Source organism: Anoplopoma fimbria, chromosome 24 (assembly GCF_027596085.1).
Source record: "Anoplopoma fimbria isolate UVic2021 breed Golden Eagle Sablefish chromosome 24, Afim_UVic_2022, whole genome shotgun sequence".
Classification (NCBI taxonomy): Eukaryota; Metazoa; Chordata; class Actinopteri; order Perciformes; family Anoplopomatidae; genus Anoplopoma; species Anoplopoma fimbria.
The window spans coordinates 2,394,790-2,418,780 of record NC_072472.1 but is presented as its reverse complement, the minus strand read 5'-3'; the positions used below and the strand labels follow the sequence as shown (position 1 = coordinate 2,418,780).

Below are 23,991 nucleotides of genomic sequence, written 5' to 3'. Positions count from 1 at the left end.
ATTTATGTCCAAGGTCAGAGGTGAGAGCCCTCCGTGTGCAGAAGACGTCATCCTTGTATTGCGTCATGGCAAAAGCAATTCCACAGATGAATCAATAACTGAGATGAATGAAGATGACAGGGCGATGATAGATGAGACCAAAAGACCAGAGAAGAGGACTTCAGGTAACAGAGTCCACTGGCGCTTCTGAAATCTAGCCTGCGATGCTTTTTACAGCATTAACAAAAATTCAACATTAAGATACTAAGCGAATTTCATATAAATAACATAGTAAATAATGTAGGATTTTCCGTATCAGGATACTGTGTCGACTCCCTCATCTCCTCTGAGAAAACATACTGCACAGGAGGGTCAGGGTCAGAACATTCTTTGCTCAAGGACACTTCAGCAGAGAGGGTGTTTGAACCTGGAACCCCCCCCTCATACTCCCTGCTGTCTCTTATTACTTCAGGTGTCAATTAGACCAGAGACTGAAATACACTGAGGAGACGATTATGAGTGCTGTGATAACTTATACATGCACGTCTTCAAAATGTAATGTTTTCATTTTATTTCATCCATTTCCACATAAATAAATAAACATTAATCACACGTAGATGCACGACACGTCACTTGATACATATTGAAGAGTCAAGCTTTCTCTTTTGGCATATATCTAGGGAATAAAAATATCACTGAACCTCATATACATATGTGTAATCATGCAAACATGTACGTTCTCGCTCACACATCTAAATGCACCGACCACAAACTACACCTTCTTATACATACATTCATTCATTTCTGTTCCTGCAGAGATTTTGCACGTGCACATACTGAACATGCATGTGTGTATACAGCACACACCCATAACGAACATGTAGATGCATAAATCTGTAGTTTCACATATATGTTCCGCCCACAGAAAGAACCCCAAATTTCCCCATGTTCCCAAACCCGTCTCCTCTGTGAGAACAGAAGTTAAGTACCATAAATGCATAAATAAATAGCTTCAAAAGAAGTAGAAAAAAGAGTAGCTGTAAAAGAGCTGTTCCAATATGCAGCGTCCGTATTGAAAGTGAACTCAGACTTGAACCTGAAACATCATAAGTTGAATATTGAAAAGAAGTAAATAGTGATTGTGACGCTGAGCAGGGTTTCAATATGCATATTGATGACAGCTCACCTAAAAGTAAGAGGCTGTTCAAAGCAGCGACGGATCATTTGAAATTTTCTGTCAGCTTGATAACAAACCAGCTCTGGCAGCTGTCCTTTGTGACTTTAGCCAGACGTGCTATTAAGGTGTCCACTGACAGAATACGAAGCAGCCGAGAGGAAAAAGCCCAAACAGAAAGCACTCAGTTATTATTGTGGTTCTGGTTATTGGACCACAGAGCCACGCCCGACTCCTGCACCGAGGCACGATGGAGACAAGCCGCCCGTCCACAGACGTGCACAGCAAATGGAGATTATTGATCTGATGGTCTCATTTTCATGAAATACAAGACAGGGATGAATTATTAACATATGTGGCTTTTGTTTGTCTGCCTTGTGCCTTCATGATAATTCATTCAAAACCAGACTGGGAGCTAAGTTAAAGGTCACATTTCACGCTCAATTCCAGGTTCATACTTGTGCTTGGGGTTTCTAGTAGAACGTGTTTACATGCTTTAATGTACAAAAAACACAGTATTTTTCTCGTAGTGTCTCTCTGAATGAACATGTATTCAGCCACAGTCTGAAACGCTCTGTTTCCGTGCCTTTCCCTTTAAACCCTCCTCCCTTTAAACCCCAGTCTTCTCTGATTGGTCTGCATTTCTGTCCTCACAGAGTCACTGCAGCTGTGGAATTATGAACTCCTCGGAGTTTAACAACACATCTACAGGTGACTGAATAGTCTGGACATCACCTACTTATGGAAGTCCTGACTACTCTTTCAAACGGCAGAGTATTTTCAACCCTGTCTCCTTCAAAATAAAGTTCCCATACAACTAAACTGCACTCTGTTATGTTTTGAGGGAAAAGTATTTTCTCCCATATTATCGTTACAGTTTTAAACTGTTTGAAACATATGGTTAACGTTGTAAAATTGAAGCAAACAAAACAAAAGACTGCTACACTATGACTTTTAGGTTTATGCAACAAAAGCACTTGGTTCGGTTTACTAAAACTTATCATGGTTTGCCTTTAAATTGAAATGTTTTTGTGATACACTAAAAGTAAATGTAATCCACGACAAAATGCTTTCCACCTCAAAATGTCATACCCAACACTGTTTCATTGTATGGGAATGTAATTATTTGTATATACATATATATGGGTGCGTTTCTCCGTTGATTGAGCATTTTGAAACTTTCACTCTACTCATAAAGCACCTATTCCGCTTCATATCAACACAAACATGGGAATCCCACTTTCTACATTGTGGTAACAGACACAAACATTTTCTTTTAAATACTGTATTAAACACAACATGATAATGACATGGAGAGTATCAGACAGTGTTTCCCAGAAGGTCACTGTTTCCAGCCGGCAAAGCTCTGGAGATCTTAATGATTCTGTCTTTACAGGAAAACACAATGACGCTTTATTTCTTCTCTTCTCTCGTCATCAGATCACTCGCCAGTATCTCATTAACATTCGGCTGATGTTTGAGACATCTTCCAGATCCTTCCATTTATTTCTTTGACAGATAAAAAATTCTGAGGTGTTTCCATTTGCTACGCTAACCTGCGCTCGGTGCATCGGCCATTCATCCATGATTCGTGAAAGCAATTGACTTTCAGCCGAAGCCGTCTTCGTTTCTTCAGCCGGAATAGTCACACGGCTCGATCTGCATTTTAATGTCAGCGACACAGATCTCAGTTTACTGCTGATAGCATTTACCAAAGTGATTAAGAAGAAGCTAATTATAACCATATGCCATATATCATTAAACAAGTACAAAACAAGTTGAATTTGACTCAACAAGTCCTGCAAACTTTCAATACTACAAACGACAGAATGACATGCAAACATGATCTGAGAGGATTATCACGTGAAAACCGACTACAGTATTGTAGATTAAATCTATGAAAACTGAACTTCATGAACCTCAAATCCTTTTCCAATTTGTGTGGAACAAACAGAAGGAGCAGTTTGTCATGGGTTTGCAGCCTGTGAAACATTGTTTCTTGTTATTGCAGCTCTTATTGTCCTCTTTCATCAAATCCCCCCACATTAGAGAACATACAGTAATCACCTCGCACAGCTCCGTCAGAGGGGGAGATGAAACGGAAATATGTAATGTTTAAGAAATCACCCTGATCAAGCGCGTCGCCTTTGATGCGAGTTGAAAAGGGGGAAACGTAACACCCTCAGCCTCTCTCTCTAAACGAGGTGACCCAGTTGCTGCTTGATCACTGTAGCTCGTAAAATACTGATCATAAGAGATGATAATCACGCATTATCGTAGGGCACAACTGCTTCTGGTCACGATGCAACCCTGGTGGGTAATACGTGATTTTATATTCATTACCTACACTCACCAGCAGCTTATAAAAGCCTCTACATATTCATGCTAATCTGTTTTAGAGAGCCTGCAAGTTGCACAGAACCAGTGCTTTTTTAATCAGACCGGCCTTTTTTCACAGGCTCTGGTTCATTTTTGCACCACAAATGAGAGGGGGATGAAGCGTTACCCACGGGAGGCGCCACATGAGTCGGGCTCCCCATTGAACAGTGTTAATGCTGATTAATGGAAAAAGCCGTGCAGCAGTAACTGGCAATAACACACGCCCCAAATTCTCAGAATCTCTGTGAGCCCTGCTGGCTGCTGCTGGGAAAGTGAAGAGGCAGCGTGAGCCACTTCAGCTAAGACAGAGCTATTACTTACTCATTCCACACAGATGCCTTCTGCCATGGCAACACCTATTAGACTCTGAGTTGGCAGGCGGACTGCTAAAAAGGAGAGCTTTTGGTCAACACGTTTGAAGGGCCAGATTTCTGAGCCTCCCCTGGGTGACCAGATTTAGTCTAGTATTTAGAGGTAGAGCAAACACTGCCAAACAGCATGAAATCAGGATGATGATTTTTGTAGTCTATCATATTATAAGACATTATCTATTAGAATATCTATTTGTCAACCAGCGCAGAGATTAGAAGAAAAAGTCATCACATGCTGGAGCTCTAAAGCATTTCTAAACATCCATCCGTCCATTAAATACAGTTTTAGTTGCTTGGCACAGACATGCAACTGGAGTTAAAGGTGCAACATGTCAGATCTGGCAACATGCTCCAAACTAATGTAAGGAGCAAAATGTCATCTCTACTCCTGGTTGCATACAATTTTAAATTTACAGTCATCAGTTATAAAAAAAAAAAGTCAAAAACTAACTAACAACAGAGCAAGAATAAGCTAAATTCGTCCCATTAGCCATCGGTCTGTTTACTGTGACACTAACAGGGGGCTGTATGATTAGATAGTTTAGATAGTTTCTTTTAAAACATACTTATTAATATACTTAATTATACTCGTTATACACATACAGTGCATTACAGATGCAAACCACCAGAAGTCCAACGCTACGATGTTATCAGGATACCTACGTCACGATACGATCTTAATACGATTTTAAACACTTAGTGATATGCTGAGTATTGTAATAACAAATATTGCTATTTATTACCCTTTTTCATCTGCAAATGATGTTTGTCAACATCTGTTTTACATAATAAGGTTAAGTTTTCCCTCGATTCATCTCACTTTATTGCAGCAAAATGGGTTCGTCGGTACAATGCTGTCACGCAAAATATCGTGATACTATGCTCAATCGTTCCAACCCATGACATGACATACATGACATGTGACTTCTGCATTTGACCCCTCCTAAGCATTTTAGAAGCAGTGTCTCCCTCAAGACACTTTGACATGGAGACAGTAGGAGTTGGGGATTGAACTGCCAACCTTTTACTCAAAGGACGACCCTGTTCTTCCCACTGAGCCACTGTTACCCAAATGTATTGTATTAAATACAAAGTGGCAGAAATGAGAAACGACTCGTATATTGTGTTTCATCCTCCAAGCCCCCAGAGGACTACTTCTTTGTCCTCTTACGTTGGACTGACAACAGTCTGGTGACTCTCTATCGCCTCCCGAGGTTCAACAATACAGGACGGGTCGGGGCTAGCTGGTTAGCATGCTAATTTCATTAGATATCTCTGCCACACTATACATCACCTCATCACATTCTCTTGTCGATATATCTTCATTGTTTGAATGTTTTAAAATAAATTCTGGCCAGATATTCCACATTGCACCTTTAATGCCACTACATATAAAAATACTTCATTATGCTTTACAGCACTTAAAGCAGCTTTCTTGTCTCTTCTCTGCAGCTTGCTGTGTCTCCATGGTGTGCTCGTACTACTTGAGAGCTTGGATTGCTCTCCGCTGGGCACAGAGGGCGACGTCCTCATGACCCATTTATGACTGCTGCCAGAAATCATGTCAGCTGCCATGCCACACGCTGCAATTTAATACAACTGTCTTCTGTTAATAAATTAAATATGCAAAACCAGAATTAAATCAAATTAAATCTCCCAAGACTTACATTTTTCCTTAATGGCCCTTTTAAAGAGTGTTTATTGAACACATTTGAGGACGTCCCCACAGGCAAAGCACTCGCAAAACTGGAATTTCTCCACGACGTAATGAGACTGACAATAAAAAATAACTTTTTTAGACTTTAATCACTTTAAATCTCTCCAATGAAACACACGTTTAATAGTCTAGACTGCATATGTGTGTATTTTATAGGATTAATGTGAATGATCATTTATGAAAGAGCCGTTTGACAAGCTGAGGGTTGAAGTCAGGGACCAGAAGCTGGAAGGAGCCAACTCAGGGTGCGTGGATGCTGAGATAGAGTGACGTGACCTGATGCACGTTGCACGACGTGTTTTAAAGACTTTTTATAAGCTTGCATGTTTTGATGCACGCTTACACCACCAGTGTGACATTTGCCTTGATGATGTCACAGGAGGGACTTGAAGAGTCTGGAAAGGTGCCCACTGTTGAGGGGTCTGACAGCCCCCTTATGTTGGGTATCGTTTCCCTCTAGAGAAGAGCGAACTGACCCAAATACATTTTATTTACAGATTAGGATATTTATTAAGGGCTCTGGAAACCATAAAAACCTGCCAATCAGTGTGTAGCCCCGCCCTAAAGCATCCCCTGCTTTATGGTCTGTTTGACTCTAAATGGAGCATCATTTACTAAATGAACATCATGCTGTATTGAAGAAGACTTGAAACTAGAGATTGAGACCATAAACTCATGTTTACAATGTTTACTGAGGGAATAAATCAAGAGAGAAGTAGAGTCATTTTCTCATAGACTTCTATACAACCAGAGGAGTCGCCCCCTGGTGGACACTAGAGAGAATGCAGCTTTAAGACATGAAGCTTTGACTTCAATTTTCAGAAACGGAGATCCAGACTGATGGATGGATGTCATGATATTATTTGTCAGAAGTGGTTGGCACTAGGTTTTGTAGGCGCATGTCATATTTTGTTTGATGATTAGATTTTGAAACAAAAATACAAAGAAATAGATTTTTACTTTTGCATATATTGTTGTTAAATATGTGCACAATTTGACCAGTGATGTGATTCAAAGGGTTTAAACCAACTTAACTCAACAAATACGATTGAATGTGTTCATATGTGAACATAATTATAGTTGTAAAATGGACAGTTTGAGACTAAAAGCAAAAAAAGCTTTGTTATAAATGTAACGTTAACCTGTAGTAGTCTGCTGTCGGGCCTCTCATCGAACTTGTCCCCCCTAAAAACGTCACTAACCACTCACACATTCCCCTGGCACTCTAACGGTTTCCTCTGCAGCTCTCGAGTGACAAACATGGCTTCGCCCTCGGATCACAAGCAGCAATCATATCAATCATCTCAAGCACTCTGATATCTGCGGTGTTTATCTTCACAAGCAAACAGCTTTGAGTTTTTTTCTTGACGGCAGCACGGAGACATGCAGCTGGAGAGCCAGAGAGCGGATCTGCCAGGGACAGACTTTTTAATGGGAGCCTCCGAAAAAATGAAAATACGAGAAGCTGGGGAAATATCACAGAGCAGATTAGAAATTTGAAACTGCAGCTGCTGGTTTGCACATGTTGGAAGTGATTTACTTCTTGGTGGAAACGAGCAGCGCAGTGGAGTGATAGATGTGTCTTCTACACAGAACGACAGAGTTAACGACAGAACATTCCTAGTTATTAACACCCCGTGTTTCCTCAGAAAACAACCAGAATAAGTAACCTGCCATCCATAACTGCTCGCTTTTAAAGTAACACCAGCAGCGCTTTGTTCTAGCTTACAGTGCTCTGTAATTAATACAAACAATAAAGTCACATTCCAGCAGAAGAGATGAGTAAGCCAGATAATTATTGCAGTGATCCACCGAAAACATCTATTGCTGAGGTAAGATAATATCATGCTAAACACTGCAATTATAAAACTTTTCTTTTTATCTGAGACGGATGCTTTTTACACACTACAAGTTGTTTTTTTTCAAGCTGGATGTGCTACTGGAAAGTTCTGTCCTCCAATTTTGAACATTTGAAAGTGCTTGTAGGGAATAAAAGGGGGCCCAACATGTTTGAATCCAGCTCATTGTCTTTGTTCAAAAACAAGACAATGAAACACATTTTTAAAGGGTAGGGTTGGCGTTATTCTTCGATTTTAACGTTGGTTTCTAACAAAGATGCAAATGTTTTTAAAATGAAAAGAAAGGCTGCAAATATGTTTTTCGTTTTCTAAAAAGGCTCACTAATTTTTTTGAAACAGCTGGACACTAACAGAAGGTAAGAAATTGAGAATTTGTTGGGGACTATTTTCAGACAGGGATTACTACACAGTTTGATTTTCAGCAGCAGGGTGATGTGGGGGTAACAAAAATTCAAATAAATTTTAAAAACTGTTTACAGTCCATGTTCACTGTGAATAAAGAACGACAAAGTCCTTCTTAGGAAGGATATCAGGGTGGACGGTAGACTTTCACCCAGGAGACCGCTGTTTGGAAAACTTAGTTCTGTTTCGTAACTTTTGCTTAACAAACGCAAGTTACACAACAACACATTATTGTTATTTTAGTGAACAAAAGTACTTATTTTAACCCAAACCAAAATCTTTTCCAAAACCTAACCGAGTACTTTTGTTGCGTAAGTAAGCCGACATTGGAAGTTTATTTTGAAAAGACGCTATGCACACAACAAGTGGATACTGACACGCCGTCCCTGGGTGAAACCTTGTTGCAATGTCTCAGAGAAAAACCCTACTAAAACATGTTGACCTTTTCATTGCAGATGTTTAAAAACCAGAAATCCGAGCATCTGATGAAGTCCTCTTTGAGTCATTGGCATTGGTCAATAAACCCATGAAAGCATAGCAGATACTGTATGAACATGACGAGGTGGTGACAGCCGTATTGCACTTCCCCTTTAAGGAAGTCTTTACCAGCTGGGGTTCTGGCTCGCTGAGGCCTTAGGGAGCGCAGAGGCAGAAAATTAAGTTTATTGTGACGCTACATGCCTGAACACGGGCATTATCTTTCCGTTTCTTCCTCACATTCAGCGGCTGCCCAGACCTGTGTGGCAGAAATGCACTGGGGGAGGACTCAAACATTTTCTCTCTCCGTCTGTGAACTACAGAGACGCCGCTCCCACCGCTCCCACCTTAGAAAGCTCCGGCCTTTTTTCTTTTACTCTGAGGACCCGGCGTGATGAATAGCTGCAGTGGATCTTAAACTAGGCCTCAGTACACAGTTATCTCCTCACCACCTCTACGTGCGAAAAAACACACAAATATAAATAATAAATCATTGGTGATGTGTGATAATGTAACCTCTCAAATATGAAGAGTAGTGAGTCAGGGAGCTTATCAGTTAATTAGGAATTGATGCCATGGGGTTGGTGTGTAGAAACTCAGATGGGATTACTCCAACCATGCCTCAAAAGCATCATCTTGTCCAACGCTCTCACTTCTCCATTAGCTTTGTAAATAACTATATTTAGTGAATATCAAACCTAAAAGCAGTGCTTTTTAACCCCAAATGTAATGCTTTCATAATACCAAATTTAAAACCATGACTGACAAATATTGCAAGATCTTTGTGCTTAGCGGACAGGACAATCTTAGATTTCTAATGTTCCTGATATCTCATACAAATTGAAACTGAAATTCATGCTCTGATGAAGTATAAATTGGGTTTATCACAATCTGGGTCTTATTTTTGTAGCTTTTTTGTACCATCACTCTGTGTGTAATAATTAAAAGATAAGGATTATCACATTGCCGATGGGCATATATTACATTTAAACTCATGCTTCTTGCCAGGTCAGACCTCATAACAGTGATGTCACCGTGTGCTCAGATCCCAGCATTCATTTTTTAGTACATAAACATCGTGGTCAAAACTAAAGGATATAATAAGCCAGAACTGTCCATTAAACGAGCTAAACACACTCAGGTTCTGTCCTAAAGTAACATCACTGATGGCATAAAGACATAACTTTAAAAAGAAAGTGTTTTTTTGTCATTCTTGCCAATTAATTTGGAACATTTTTACAACGCTTTTACAAGAGAACTAATGCCAGAATCATTAAAAATGTCCTTCCCTTTGGGGTGAATATCAGTTACTAATTACAACCCTTCTCCTTCACTCATCATGAAAGGTCAAACTCGATGCAGCACGCCAACGAAAAGAGATTTGATGCGAAATTGATCATCGCCTGAGCAAATCCTTGAATTTACCCTTTTCTGAGCTCCACCAAACACTCCCCTCTCTGGTTTGTGCATTTCATCAGGGGCCCGACTACATTTCCCTCGTGAAATTATCAAACGAAACGACCGAGACCTCCCTCTCTGTCTGCCAGGCCCAGACAGATTGGACTCCAGTGTTTGGCATTCACAGGCAGCGCGTTATGCTGCCGAGTGGGACGTCGTAAACAAACATTTGATCGCGGACGGCGGTGACAACAGCCCACGGAAAGCGAGAAACCCTGATGGATGGAGTTGTGCTTCACGGTTGTTCCTTTAGTGATGCCCAGACCAAGGCAGAAAAGTAAATAAACAACTAACATGTCAGCACTTGAATGTCTCAGAGGCATTAGCTGCACTCCCTTTTGCATTACAGCAGAAACGGGGCCCTCGCCCCAACAGCTAAATCTGGCCAGCAAAGCCCTTTTTCCTCCCCACACTCATCTGTAGGCAGAAGCTCCATTAGTTCCTCCGAGGCGGCACTTTACAGACAACCTGATCGCTCGTGCTACTGCGAACACAACAAACCCCGTTCCATGAAGATATGTATAATTCAGAATAAGTGCAGATTTCTTATTTGTCCTTGGCCAGCTGTGGATGTGGGGCTTTTATGTGCGCAATGACATGTGATTCAATTACATACTCCGCTGTGCTCGGCTTCAGCATGTGACGTTATGTTTATAGGGGCCACTTTGAACGCGGAAAAAAGGCTCGCTGCTTGTTTTCAGAAGGTCAGTGAACCGTTCACCTCGCAATCAAAACAAATGCTAAATCATTTCTCAACCAGTAAACCAGGAATAATTACAAAGGTAACGAGGTATCACCTGTATAACGGGTCCAGTTTCAGTCAGGGAGGTTTTATTTTCACTGACCATTCTACTAAAGAGTTGAAAGGATCCAACGATATATATGATCCTTGTATTATTTCGTTCCGTTGGTGGAGAGAAGCCAGAGCTGCCTTTTGTGCTGCATGATCAGCCAATCAGAGAGCATGGAAAGAGAAAGACAATGGAGAGAACTACTCTTGAGTTTTGTGTTTCCTGGTCGGCCTGTCAAATGTGTGATTGGGGCTGCAACTAATGATTATTTCATGACGATTAATCTGTCGATCACTTTCTCCAATAATAGTTTAGGTTGTTTGGTCTATAAAATGTCATGAAATGGTGAACAATGTCCATCATTGTTTCCGAAAGCCCAAGACGACGTCCTCAAACAAGCTCTCATTGAATCTTTTGGGTCACACTTCGCTACCCAATGCGTCAGGTTATAACGCTGTGAATTCAAACAACATTAAACAAAAATGAGGTTTTGGAAGAACATCAAGGATTGGTTTCAAGTCCAGAACACAAACCTCACTAATGTAACTTCTAAATAACACAACAACACTTTTGGACACGAACATCGCTCTACTGGTTGAAGGTCCTGGGTTTGTTTCACCCATCCACCATGCATGTCTTTATACTACATCATCACACTCCTGGAGCATTTTCTCTGAGTCTAATAACGACACGGATGTTTTCATCTTGTTGTTACTAAAGAAAGTCTCGTGCAGTCGGCATCAAGACAACAAGTTCAGTGACAAAACCTGGATAGTTGACGCCCTGGGAGAACGAGCTGTTCAAATGTTTCAAAGATATTCAGTTTACTGCCACAGAGTAAAGAAACCAGAACATATGCACATGTAAGAAGCTGGAATGATATCATTTTTTCTTAAATAAATTACTACGGATTCATTAATTATCTAAATTGTCGGCATTTAATTTCACGATTGACGACTAAATGATTAATCGATTAATTGGTGCAGATCAACCTCCAAACCTTCTGCTACATCCAGTTTACAGTTTATTTGGGACTTAAGAGTGAAAATAGTCAACCAAAACCAAAGATGATCAATTGAAAATGCAAAACATAAAGATGTCACAGTGTTGTGACATTTTGACAAGTTTGACAGTTGACGGTGTTTTGAGAATGCAGTGCAGAGACGCAGCTGTAATGAGCGCCTGACACGAATGTTGATGCCTAACGCAAAAAAAATAAAAGTTTTATTTTGTTCTGTGTGTGTGTAAAGCTCCACAATTCCATCTCTAATGTGTATGCATGATGACAAACCCCCAGCACCTCATGGGTCCCCTAAGATCCCATAACATAACTCACTAGCTTCTACATGAGCACACAGCTCAGTGATGCTTGGCCTCAGCAGACAACAACAACAAAACATCTCATGCAATGCGCCCGTCTTTATGGCCCTGAGACAAGAGAGGTGTCAGTGTCACTACGAGGGCTGCACAGTCAGTCATGAAGACCGGAGCGGCCATCATCCCAGATGTTCACTTAGCAGCCTGATGCAAAAAGACACAACGCTCATTACGAGAGTCAGACCAAAATTTCTCTCCAGTTGTTTCTGAGTGAAATAATACAAATACAAAAAAATAGGCAACAATGTGCACCACAGTGGTCAGCATTCAGCCGGACGATTCAGTGGAGGAGAATAAATGGAGTGGAAAGCAGCAAAATCACTGCATGGATAGATACTCATAACTACTGATTTAATAAGGCGACATTTAGACATTTCTTGTTTCTGTGCAACGATAGCAACAGAGACAGAGAGACGATGTTTTGTAAATGAAAATGAAAAGCAGAATGTTTTTTTTGGAGGCTTCAGTGCTGTCTGTTGCTATGGAAAAGACCTAGACAATATAATTACAGTGTACAGGAGAGAGGGGTTTACAGAGGCTCAGCTAGTTTGGTTTATCTTAGAAGTTTAACTGTCAGTTGTGTTCCTACTTGCTTTCTGGCTTCCCACTCCGAAACTCAATTACAGGCCTTAAAACAGAGGCTGTTTGTCTCCGCAGCAGATGAAAGGGGTTCTGGGAGTCTTGTGTTGGGTTTTAGCTTAAAAGGGTTGAGGGGTTTTCGAAGTCTCTCACACGGGCATTTCCAAACTGCTGTGTGCAATCCGTGCATATGGACCAAAGGCACTGTGGGTATTCATTTGCAGCCTTTGACACCATTGATTTGGGGGAAAGTGTGTATTTGTGTATGTGTGTAACTAATGACAGAAAGAGGTGACACCAGGAGACGTAACACCTTACATTTTCATTTTATACCATATATATTGTCCGTAACACATTCAAACAATGTGATTCTATTATAATCATCATTTCCTATGACTGCCACAAGAAATGGGTGGTCTAGATTTCACGTAAGAAATGTTAAAGTGAGGATGCTAGAAATCCAACACACAGGATGGAGGAGAAATGTGACGTTGATAATCTAGATGGTTAGGAGCTACTCTTCGGGGAATCAAAAACTGTCTGAAGATTTAATTATTTTCAAATACATGTGAATTAATTCCCCAGTTGACCAGACATTTTAGACGTGGGGTCCTAAAGTTTTATGTAAAAACAATATGCTCTCAAAATGAACGTCAATGTACAACGCAATCGGAAAATGAACTTTCATGCATTATATCCTCAGCTGATAGGGAAGAAATATGCATAAACATTCATGAAGTAATGAACTCAAACTATTGGTAAGAATACATATTGAAGAATATGATTCCATATTTTAAGACAACGCAAATTCAACGTACAAAAAACAAAGTCGTCTTGAGATGCTGGAGAGGATGAGTGAGCGGATGGATACATACTATAGATGGTGGTAGGTAAGTAAGTGGCTTATAAGAAAGCAAATATCTAAATAAAAAGTCTCTGATCTACTACTTAATAATAGCAAGTGCAGTCAAGAGGAAAGATTCTCACAAGGTATCAAACATTTAAATCAATCAATTACAAGGAGTTTGTTAAAAATGATCAAATAATGATGCTCTGTACATATATAACTTCCTAAAATATATGGTTCACTTTAGCTAGAACACTTTGCAGTGTGGGGCAGCAGATACAATCTGATGTACGCATCATTGGAGCCGTTATGTTTCATATATAAAGCCATGACAAAAATCACACTGAGGGCAAATTACCTGATCACCAAACGCCAACTTACTTCAGATAACATCAGTGGGTTGTAGTCAAAAGGCGTTATAGATAAATATTTCATGAACCTCTGAACATTCACACCTTCTAACGCGTAGATCAAAGTCAAGGCTACTGCATTCTGTTACTGTAAAAACTAAATGTTTCACTTGCTGCTCAACAAATACATCTGACCTTACCTTTGAGTGCCAGAAGTGAACACGTTGAGCATAAATCCTGACACATAACCTTAGAACCTCTCTCTCTCACCAACACACGTGCAGCAGCATGAAGGCCACAGTGTTGGCTGGGAATGTGTTCTTTTTAGGAGGACAATTATTCTAAGTAGTTTTCCCATCAGCCAAAGCCACGAGCAGAGGACCCTCGGGTGAGCCAGAACCTTTCTGAGGAGGCAATCGGGGAAATAGCCACTGTCCAATTTATTTGATAAGGCGAGTCGAGCTCAGACCCGCCAACAGATGCAGAGGGGGAGAAAGAATTCGGGCCTTGCTGCAACCTAGATGCTGACATTTTACGGAGTTCATGCATACACAGTGATCATAATCACATTTCAGCCATGGTTGATATTCAAAGTTCAGGGTGCAATCGACGTCTGTTAGCTTTCAGTTTACAGCAGCGAGGAAGTGATCAAGCAAAACGTCCGGGTTACTACTGCTCATTGGAGAGTGAGGCAGCGAGGCAGCGAGGCAGCCGCCTGTGAGCCGCCGCCGCCTGTACAATACAGTGAAAGTGGGCGACTGAGCCTTCCTTCAAGTTACCGACAATAGGAGATTAAATTCAAAGATCTTTTCAGGCAGGGGGTGGTGTCAGCGCCCCCTGATGTTCTCCACTTTTCCCCCGAGGATCTTCTATTTCAAATTGGACAGCTCTGAGTAAAACTAGCTCTCTCTGGGGATCCTCACCCACACAGAAGCCAGTGTAAAAGAAATGCTATCCCTCCCTGGGGAAACACACACACACACACACACACACACACACACACACACACACACACACACACACACACACACACACACACACACACACACACACACACACACACACACACACACACACACCTAGTAACAGAAAAGATACCTTCGCACGAAAGAAATTAACTCATCACACACAGCATTCTGTCGTAGACATTGACTTTGAAATGTTCATACTGTACATGGAATTAACTTGTTCAAATGAATACAAACACGTGTTACGGGATGCGTACACAATGATTACTGCAAAAGAAAATGAGACAACAGTGCTGAATGATTAAAGGATTGTTAGATCAAAAGAAAAATTCAGCATTTAGTCATTTTAAGTATTAACAAAAAATGTCATAAACTTAACTAAGTTATTTTCTCTAAGTGTCTTAGTTTCCTGTGAAGACGGAAGTTTATTTTGAAAAGGTCGTACGCATGTAATGAGCAGAGATTGTCATGTGTTGCAGGCTTTCGTAGGAAAACGCACAAAATATGAAGAGTCACTTTTTGTAGGATATTGTGTGAAATGTTGCATTGATTGGTTGCCTGATTGGACATGACACAAAACATGCTAGTTTGCTATACATCACGAAACAGGAAAAGGATGCTAATCTTTAAAGTCATTGACTGAAATGCCTGACTTTGGTGCCACCTGGTCGTGTTATAATCAAAATATGCATTGTAGCAGAACAAATATAGTTCTTAGTTCTTAATAGTTCTTCTTTGACAAATAGATTCTTATGCCACAGAATCAAATTGAAAAATGGATCTATACTCATAAAAACAATCTACAAAAGGTAACAAACCCTCTCATCTCTGATTTGTATGTTCACCATAATTATGTCAAGAATAAATGAAAGGGAATAGTGCAAGAGATCAAACATTCAGGACCATCTTGGAAATGATATGAGGCAGCTCAAGGGATATTTATCTTTTAAGTGAAGTTGTTCAAATAGTAATTTCTCCCTTTGCCTTTTTCATCTTTCATAATTCAAGATAGGAAATATTTGCAAAGAATATACATCCAAAGTTTGCAATCCTTGACAATTGTGGTTGTTTAAGTCCAAATGAAGGACGCCTTAAACAAAAAGATAACCTCTCATTTGTTCGTGTAAATACAATAATTATTTGGTGACAATGGCGGGGCTGGACAGCGAGCTGGTCTAGTTGTTAAACATGCTGTCAAATGATATTTAATGTTTGTCTACTGTACACAATGTTATTGACCTTGAATAGTTTTCTGGCTCGTAGATGAGCCAAATGGTTCTTTGGTTTTATCTCTAGTTGCCAAGTCGTATCTAAGGTCCGTCCTATTTACTGGAGCAGTGAACAACGTTTCCATTACATAACAACCTTATGGGATGTTAAGAATGGTTCCAGGTATTAGCAAAACCCTTAGGGATACCAGGGAGTGACTGGCTTGATGAAAACTTTAAGTTTTGGTTGCAAAATTCATGAAAATACAAATTAATGGTTTCATTTATATTTTCTTTGGGAAGTGGCCTAGTATAAGTGGGATAATGCCTTTGAAAGGGGTCAATAATAAGGAATTAAGGGACTTTGCAGAGGCAACCATCCCACACTCATCTGGCCTCCATGGCGTCCAGTAATACCCATAACAAACACCTCGTTGTGCAATATTCCTTTCCTTAAAAGTTCATGACATCTCTTAAGTATAGGCTGGTACCATTTACAGTAAATGACAACCTAAAATACACATATCCTTTATGGAGCCCAGACGAAAATAAAATAAACCAATAAACCTCCATGATGTGTGTGTTGGCTCTGAGAGGGTGCTGTAAACCACCGGGCCTTTAGAGTTACCTCACTCTTTTTGGCGCTCTTTCAAGTGGTGAGTCTCAGAGAAACCTATCTCCAGTAGATGATCGATGTCCCAGACAGGTCATGTTGCAGACAGGATGAAAAGCAGACACAGCAAGAAACCCCCCCGCAGATTCTTATTGGACCTGCAGCTCGAACCTACAGCCAAGAGAACGCATCCATCTGTGAATCACACAGCAACATGCTGCCAGCTTTTCCTGCGCCTCTCCAACAATCGATTTTCAAAACATCTTTGGCAATGCAAAGCTAACAGAACTGCTCTGACACAGCGCTGGCAGCGCCCTTATGAATGATGTCAATTATCCTGCAACAAATGACAGCAATCCACCTGAGAACAGCTCCGAGCTATCCGACATACCCTTACCTTGCAGACCTAGCTCTTTCAAATGCAAATCTGCCTTTATTTCCCCCTCAGCGCAGGAACTCCTCCCTGTACACCTACTGTATATCAAATTGGTAGAGAGACAGAGAGAGACATCCCTCAAGAAAGAAGCATGAATATACAGAAAAAAGTAGCCAATAATCTGCCCGAGACGGAGCGAGGCTCCACCTGAACGTCACCGAGACGCCTTTGAGCTCATGCAGAGCTGCCTGCGCTCTGAATGCTCAGGGAGATGAGTGACACCCTGCAGACATCTCTCCTCATGGAGTTTAAAGAGAAAATGGGAGACACATTGAAGTGGTATTTCGAGAAAGATGACATTACAAAGAAATCATATGCCTATATAGCTGTCATTATCTGCAAAACATAAGTATAAGCTGGCCTGCATCCTGGTAGACCGGTAGTCTGGAGGAGTAGTTTCCTGGCAGAGGATGCATCTGCCTTGATTTCTTCTTTTAAATGTAAATTTCTCATCTCTTCCATAACATAAATCTCAGAAACTAAACTCTACTGAACATGTCCTCTATATGAGAGTTATCCAGTCCCAAGCACAGACCTTCTACCAGGCTTCAACCTCTGGCTCTGAAGAGTGAAGCCAATGCTGAAGTGTCTTAAAGCTGCATTCTCTTTAATGACCATCAGGGGGCGACTCCTCTGGTTGTATAGAAGTCTATGAGAAAATGACTCTACTTCTCTCTTGATTTATTCCCTCAGTAAACATTGTAAACATGAGTTTATGGTCTCAATCTCTAGTTTCAAGTCTTCTTCAATACAGCATGATGTTCATTTAGTAAATGATGCTCCATTTAGAGTCAAACAGACCATAAAGCAGGGTATGCTTTAGGGCGGGGCTACCTTGTGATTGACAGGTCGACACCAGAGACGAATACAGCGTCTTTACATCACTCCTCTGCGGTCCAAATAAGGTAGCACGTTTTCAAGGGTTGCAAAAGGCAAGATGGCGACGGCTGTAATCCAAGATGGTGACATGGGCGACCTTGAGGCTTCAAAAAGTCAGTCCACAAACAAATAGGGGCCGTCACGATGACTATGTCCACTTCTTATATACCGTCTATGCTTTGGAACCCTTATTACTTCAGGGGAATTGAATGTTGCCACAGGGCAGAGATGTCATTAGCTACACTAACAGGACTACATTCCTAATCCTGAACAAAAATCCTTCTAGCTTTTGTTTTTCAAACCAAAATACACACGTGAGATATTTGTACTTTTCTACTTCTGTAGCAAAAACTGGGGTTTCAGAAAAGTGTCCTTGGCTTTTTCAATGTGTTGTCAGCCATGTGACCAGATTCCAGGACATCTTTGTTATTCCACATCACTGCCGTCTGGCCTTCACAGAAAATCAAGTTTATTTTGCATTCTTTCTAATTTTCTTTTACGGTCAGAGCTTCCAGACCTCGCCCTCCAAAAATACACTCCTGCTCAGGCAGTCCAATCAGGTTTGCCATTTATTTGGTTCAAACGCATGCCTAAAAGAACACAAAGCTTTGGGAAATTGATTGAGGCAAACGTAAGGTGAGCTGTGGAATGGATGAAAACTACCCTGCGGCGTTTTTAGAGAGATAACTCAGAATACCTGAAAAATCAAAAGAGGGGAAAAAATGAACCAAACAACTGACAACAGTGTGAAACAGCGTTTCATCCCACACTGCCTTGTTGACATGCAGTTCCACTAGATCATTAGTAAACAGCTGGCATGTTCTCTTTACAGACTGCTGTCTGAACTATCTTCACTCTTTTTCGTCAGGTGCTGTGCAAAATCAGTGCTGCGAAAGATTGAATCTTAACATTCCAAACTTTCATTTTAAAAACAATATTCAAATGCATGTGGATCAGATGAAACACCAGGAAAACAACAGAACTGGGATAGAAAAGAGTTGACATGGACCCTGATTGCCACAACGGCAGCGTGACAGTTGTAATTGCCTCTCACATGGCTGCTACTGCCAAAGAAGTGGCTGTGAAACCAAGAGGCCTCTCTGTGCATTCAAAAGTGACCCTTTGAAAAGTCACATTTTGAACCCCAAAAAAGACATAAGAAGATGTTATTTTCATGTGGGCCCTGCACAGCCGGAGAAAGACTAATCCTTATACCTTATTGACGCCCACAGTAGGAAGCTGCAGCCAAAATGGGATACTTTTTTTTCAGCCACCTTGCCTGGATTAATCATTGATTTCTTTTCATACAACCACGGTATAATGTTGGCAAACTATACTGGCACTGGCGCCGAAGTGAAAGTTCTGTGAGTTGTAGCCCAGGCAATTTAGTCTTCTAACAAATGTACTATTAAAACAAAACGCAATACAGTAACAATAATTATGTAAAAAAAAAAAGAACATTAAAACCCGTTTAATAGCCAAGGAGCAGCTTTCTTGTTGTGCCTTTATAAGCCACCAACGCTGTTAACTCTACTCCCAATGACTCAGTGAAATTAGCTAATATTTAAACAGCCTGCTGTGTTTAAACGCACCTAAACTGTTTGCTAATCAGCGGAATGAAAATCACCTTCTTTAATTAAGGTGTATTCATAATGTTCACTTAGTGGACTTAAATACTTAGATATAATGATACAGAAATTGGATAATAAAGTCGGAGGGAAACAATCTGGACTTAATAAGTATTCAAAGTAAATGTATAATTAATACAGTGAGAACTACTTTGTTGATGGAGAGGACTCGCTACATAAGACCACCTCTGCTGCTGCTGCTGGGAAATCAGTTTCCTGCTGTTGTTGGAAGTAATCCATAACTTCTAACTTCGAAAGTCAATTAGGGACAAAGCAGTTCCCACATACAGTATGCAGCCCGCTTTGGAAGACCCGCTGTGGGCATCTCATTAAAATGCAAATAGTGTGATTGTGTACCGCTATCTCTTAAAAAAAAGGCACCATTCCTTTCCTCTCTTCTCTTATGCATTTCCTTATCAGGAATCATGCATAATGATAAAATGATCTAGATGCTAGCTAGATCCATGCAGTGGAGATACGGGAAAGATTGATGCCGCAAAGGCCTCTAGCTCCACAACAGACTCCCCTCTAAAGTAATCTATTTTGGGTCAAACAAGCAGCTGCTCAGTACAAACAGTCCTCCACTGCTAGTCAATAGCGTCTTCAAAGTAGAAGCACAGACTGCTCTGCTGAAGTAGATCAGTCGGACTGCTTTTCTCAAGTGCAACTCAACTCCTTCATCTTCCCCACCAACTACCAACCTTCTGCACACAAATCTACCCGTTTAATCTTTCTCTTACTTTGGCCACTCTATTTATTTACAAAAATGTATTAATGAATGCCCTAAACACCAAGAGCAATAAGATGTGTAGTCATAGAAATAGAATAGGAGTAGAACGAACATTCCCATTAGAATCAATCTAGCAGGAAGGTCGGCGTGGCGGCCATTTTTTCTTTTTGCGATGCCCTTGCTATTGTAGTAGCAACACTTGGCTCTAAAGCCAATTTGACATAATGACCAAGAGGTGGGATAACAACTTTTGGGGTAGTCAAAAAGGCTTTTTCCCATAGACTTCAATTGGGAAAGAGATGTCTTTAACACAGAAGATTTTTTAGTTTTAGGAATAAACTTCCCAATACAAACAGTTGAATAGCCGTTCTTTAAATCATAAGGTCCTAATAGATGCAAAATGAACTAAAATCTGATCCAGTTCTCTTTATAAACCCGTGGTTGTAGCCGGTTCACTTCCGTATAAACGGACTTGCAGCTAGTCGCGGACTCACTTAATCTGGTGTGAAGTATTAAACAACAGCGTAGTTTGGCTTCTGGTATGTCTGAATGTGTGAAGTGCCTCCATGCCAGCTGTTCCTTTTCTTACTAAGTAAGAATTGGCCTTAACAGATGTTGATTCAGCTGCTGGCTTAGCAGCGGAGCTTTAATGCCCAACTGACGAATGTTAACACCATCACAACAGCAATCAACACTTTCTTTATACTAGTGAAATGACCTCGCAAACTCTGTCCGTTCTAGTCCTATTCTGTTTCTATGAGTGTTGTATAATAATTGCACTTGCAAACAACTTGAATAAAGGGGTAAAAGAAAAATCAGGGTACTAGTTAGTGCTTTCTAAATTAGAAACAATAAAACAAATTTACAGAAAGGTGCATCTGTGTGACGTTAACATAAAAAAAGATGAGGCGAAGTCTCCATTTTCCATAATCCCAGTCGCTTCCTCTCACAGACACATCCCTCTCCCGCTGTGCTTTCACTGCCCTCAAGCTTTCTCTTTGTCTTTACTGAAGAGGCTAAACGTCGGAAGTGGTTCCTCCATTGGCTATTTGGTCCGTCCACCTTCTGGCGTAGTGAAAAACTGATACATTTAGCTCAGTTTGCAGTGAAAGAACAGCATCATTTCCCTTAGTGCCTCAAATCAATCTCTCTTTCTCTTTAAAAGCCATACAGTAGACTTCCCACCAAGCCTGACCGGGTGGCAAAAGAAAGCCTAAAATACAGACTAGAGGCTGACAATGGGCTTTGTGTTTGCAATAATAACACACACAAGTCTCAAACAAAAACTTGCCATTGAGTTATTGATGTTAAAATCCTATATGCAGCAGTAAGTACCCGTATTTCTTCCTAAAGAAGTCTGTGCATCAGTTTCCTCCTCCATATGGATCTGAATGTTCTGTCTCACTATCTCATAGAGAGATCTTAAAGTGAAATAATTATGTAGCTGCTGTTGACAGCTGAGGACATGAGGGGGCTGCTTCATGTGGGAAATGAGCCCTGATGAAAGCTGCATTATTGTTGTGCACTATGGATAACTTCTCCATCCATCTTTGTGTAAACCGTCAATCCGGCAGAAACAATGATGCCGGATTTATTTAAAAAAGATATTAATGTCAGGTAGAACACTTTTGGAAATGGATGAAGTATATGATGATTACTGAATACAGCAAGTATTCAAATATGTACTTTGATTTGGGTCATGTTTTTGACCGCACCTGTATGAATTTTAATATATTCTAGCTGACATTTGTCTTGGTTTTTGCACACACAACATTTTAAATTGTGGAGTTTATTATGTAGGTATTGAAAGAATATTTTTTAGTCAAAGCACACTTTTACGAAAACCCGACCAACTCCCAGTTTGGACAACACAGTGGCAGAGACCTGTCAATCACAAGGAAGTCCCGCCCTACAGCATAACTTGCATTATGGTCTATTTGACTCTAAACAGGAGCATAACTTACTAAATGACCATCTTGCTGTCCTATCATCCTTTTTTCTTCTCATTGGTAGTAACTCGAAGAAGAAGAAGAAGAAGAAGAAGAAGAAGAAGAAGAAGAAGAAGAAGAAGAAGAAGAAGAAGAAGAAGAAGAAGAAGAAGAAGAAGAAGAAGAAGAAGAAGAAGAAGAAGAAGCTCTTGGTTTTTGGTCTTGACTATCTGACCAGAATGATTGATAAGAATGAAAAAGAAACATTGCTTTGGTAAAGGACACTGACCTGATCTGAAATGGAGATTTTTTTCCAATGTAGTGGCAAGCAGCTGTTCAAAAGGTATCCAGCTGTCACAGGAAGGTCAGTCAGTGGGACTTCGTCTAAACCAGACTGTTTTCAGATAAAATAAATATATATGTATCTGACGTTTTATCCTTTGACCATCAAAACTTTCACCGTTGTCGACTTTCTTTCTTGATCACTGTCAGTCATTTTTCCACTTGTTAAACGGCTTCCTAATAAAGCCCACTAAAGAGAGCCGAACAACACAAAAGGCCGGGAGGGAAGTGAATCATTTCACGTCACGCTGAGCATGTAATCATTAGGGCCGTACGACTTTCACCTCTTCACGCCTGGCTCCGATACTCTCCGACCTGTCCTCATGTCAACCCCACCCTTAATGTACTTCCCCAGGCTCCATTTAAATCACTCCGCTCCAGTTCCCCCTACTCATCCTCCAGACTCCTTCCTCCGCTCCTCTTTGTCTTCTTCTCGTTCGCTCTTTTTCCCTTTTCTGTCTCCTCACCCCGGCCACTCTAATTGCCTTGCTTTGCCAAATGAGCCGACCAATTGCGCCTCCAGTTAAAAGCTGATGAGTAGTCTGCTCCATCCGGCCTCCGAGTCGTCGGGGCTCGGGGAAGCTAAATAAAGAAGAGAGAGAGGAATAAAGCTCGCTGCTGAATGCAGATGCCATCTCATCGGCACTGACAGCCAGTGTCCCAAGAGAGTCGGGTTTCTGGCACCCACGTCTTCGCAGCTTTGGAAAAACCTCATGTCAGCATTGTTTCGTGGATCAACTGATGTGCATTCTGGGTTACTGATACTTTGGGGAAAAAGAAACTCTTTCTGCCATCTTTTACACGAGTCAAAAAAAAAACGTACAATAAATGCAACCGTCTCAAACGCTGTCGGAAACTTTGCTGAAGGGTAAACAGCGAGAAGCAAAGGACACAGTTTGACACCGTTGAAGGCGCCTCGCTGAAATGCATGGAGATGGAGAAGCTATGTGATAAACAACTCTCTGCTCCGATCATCCTCCAGGCTCAGAGGGTGCCTGACTCCTAAAGCATGAACGTTATAAAAATGATATTTTACACGTTCGGTTTGGCAGGAAGTAATAATAAAATACAGTTTATTCATGGCTGCTTCAGCGTCACAGATTGAAAAGGTTAACATGAGCGCCGGGCTTCTGGTTCATTTAGTTCATCTACTGATGGAAAGCCGTCCTCACTTTTACCACCAGCTGTTGGTTGACTTGGCCTCTGCTCTGCACAGGCGCTGTGCTGCCTGGATGTCACTGCGTCTCCAAGAGGAAATTACATCGCTCAACAGTTCATGTGTTACAAATTTGGCAACAGGTACTAATTAACCGAATCCGAAAGGCTGCATGTATTAGTGCTGCTGCTGTTGTTGTTGTCGCAGAAATTAGAAGAAATCAGCTATTTATACTTTCATAAGCCAACTTCATGTTAGCAAAACTAATCAAATCAAAAGGTGCATGAACTTTGATTTCCAGTCAGTGATCATTATATGAACAACAATCACTTTCAGAAAGTAA

The 23,991-nt window shown here is 40.8% G+C and overlaps 1 protein-coding gene across 1 annotated transcript in view; it reads right to left on the bottom strand.

The window, feature by feature from the left end:
• Positions 1–23,991, bottom strand: part of tmem132e (transmembrane protein 132E) — a 106,436-nt gene that overhangs the window by 55,315 nt on the left and 27,130 nt on the right. The window lies entirely within an intron of this gene.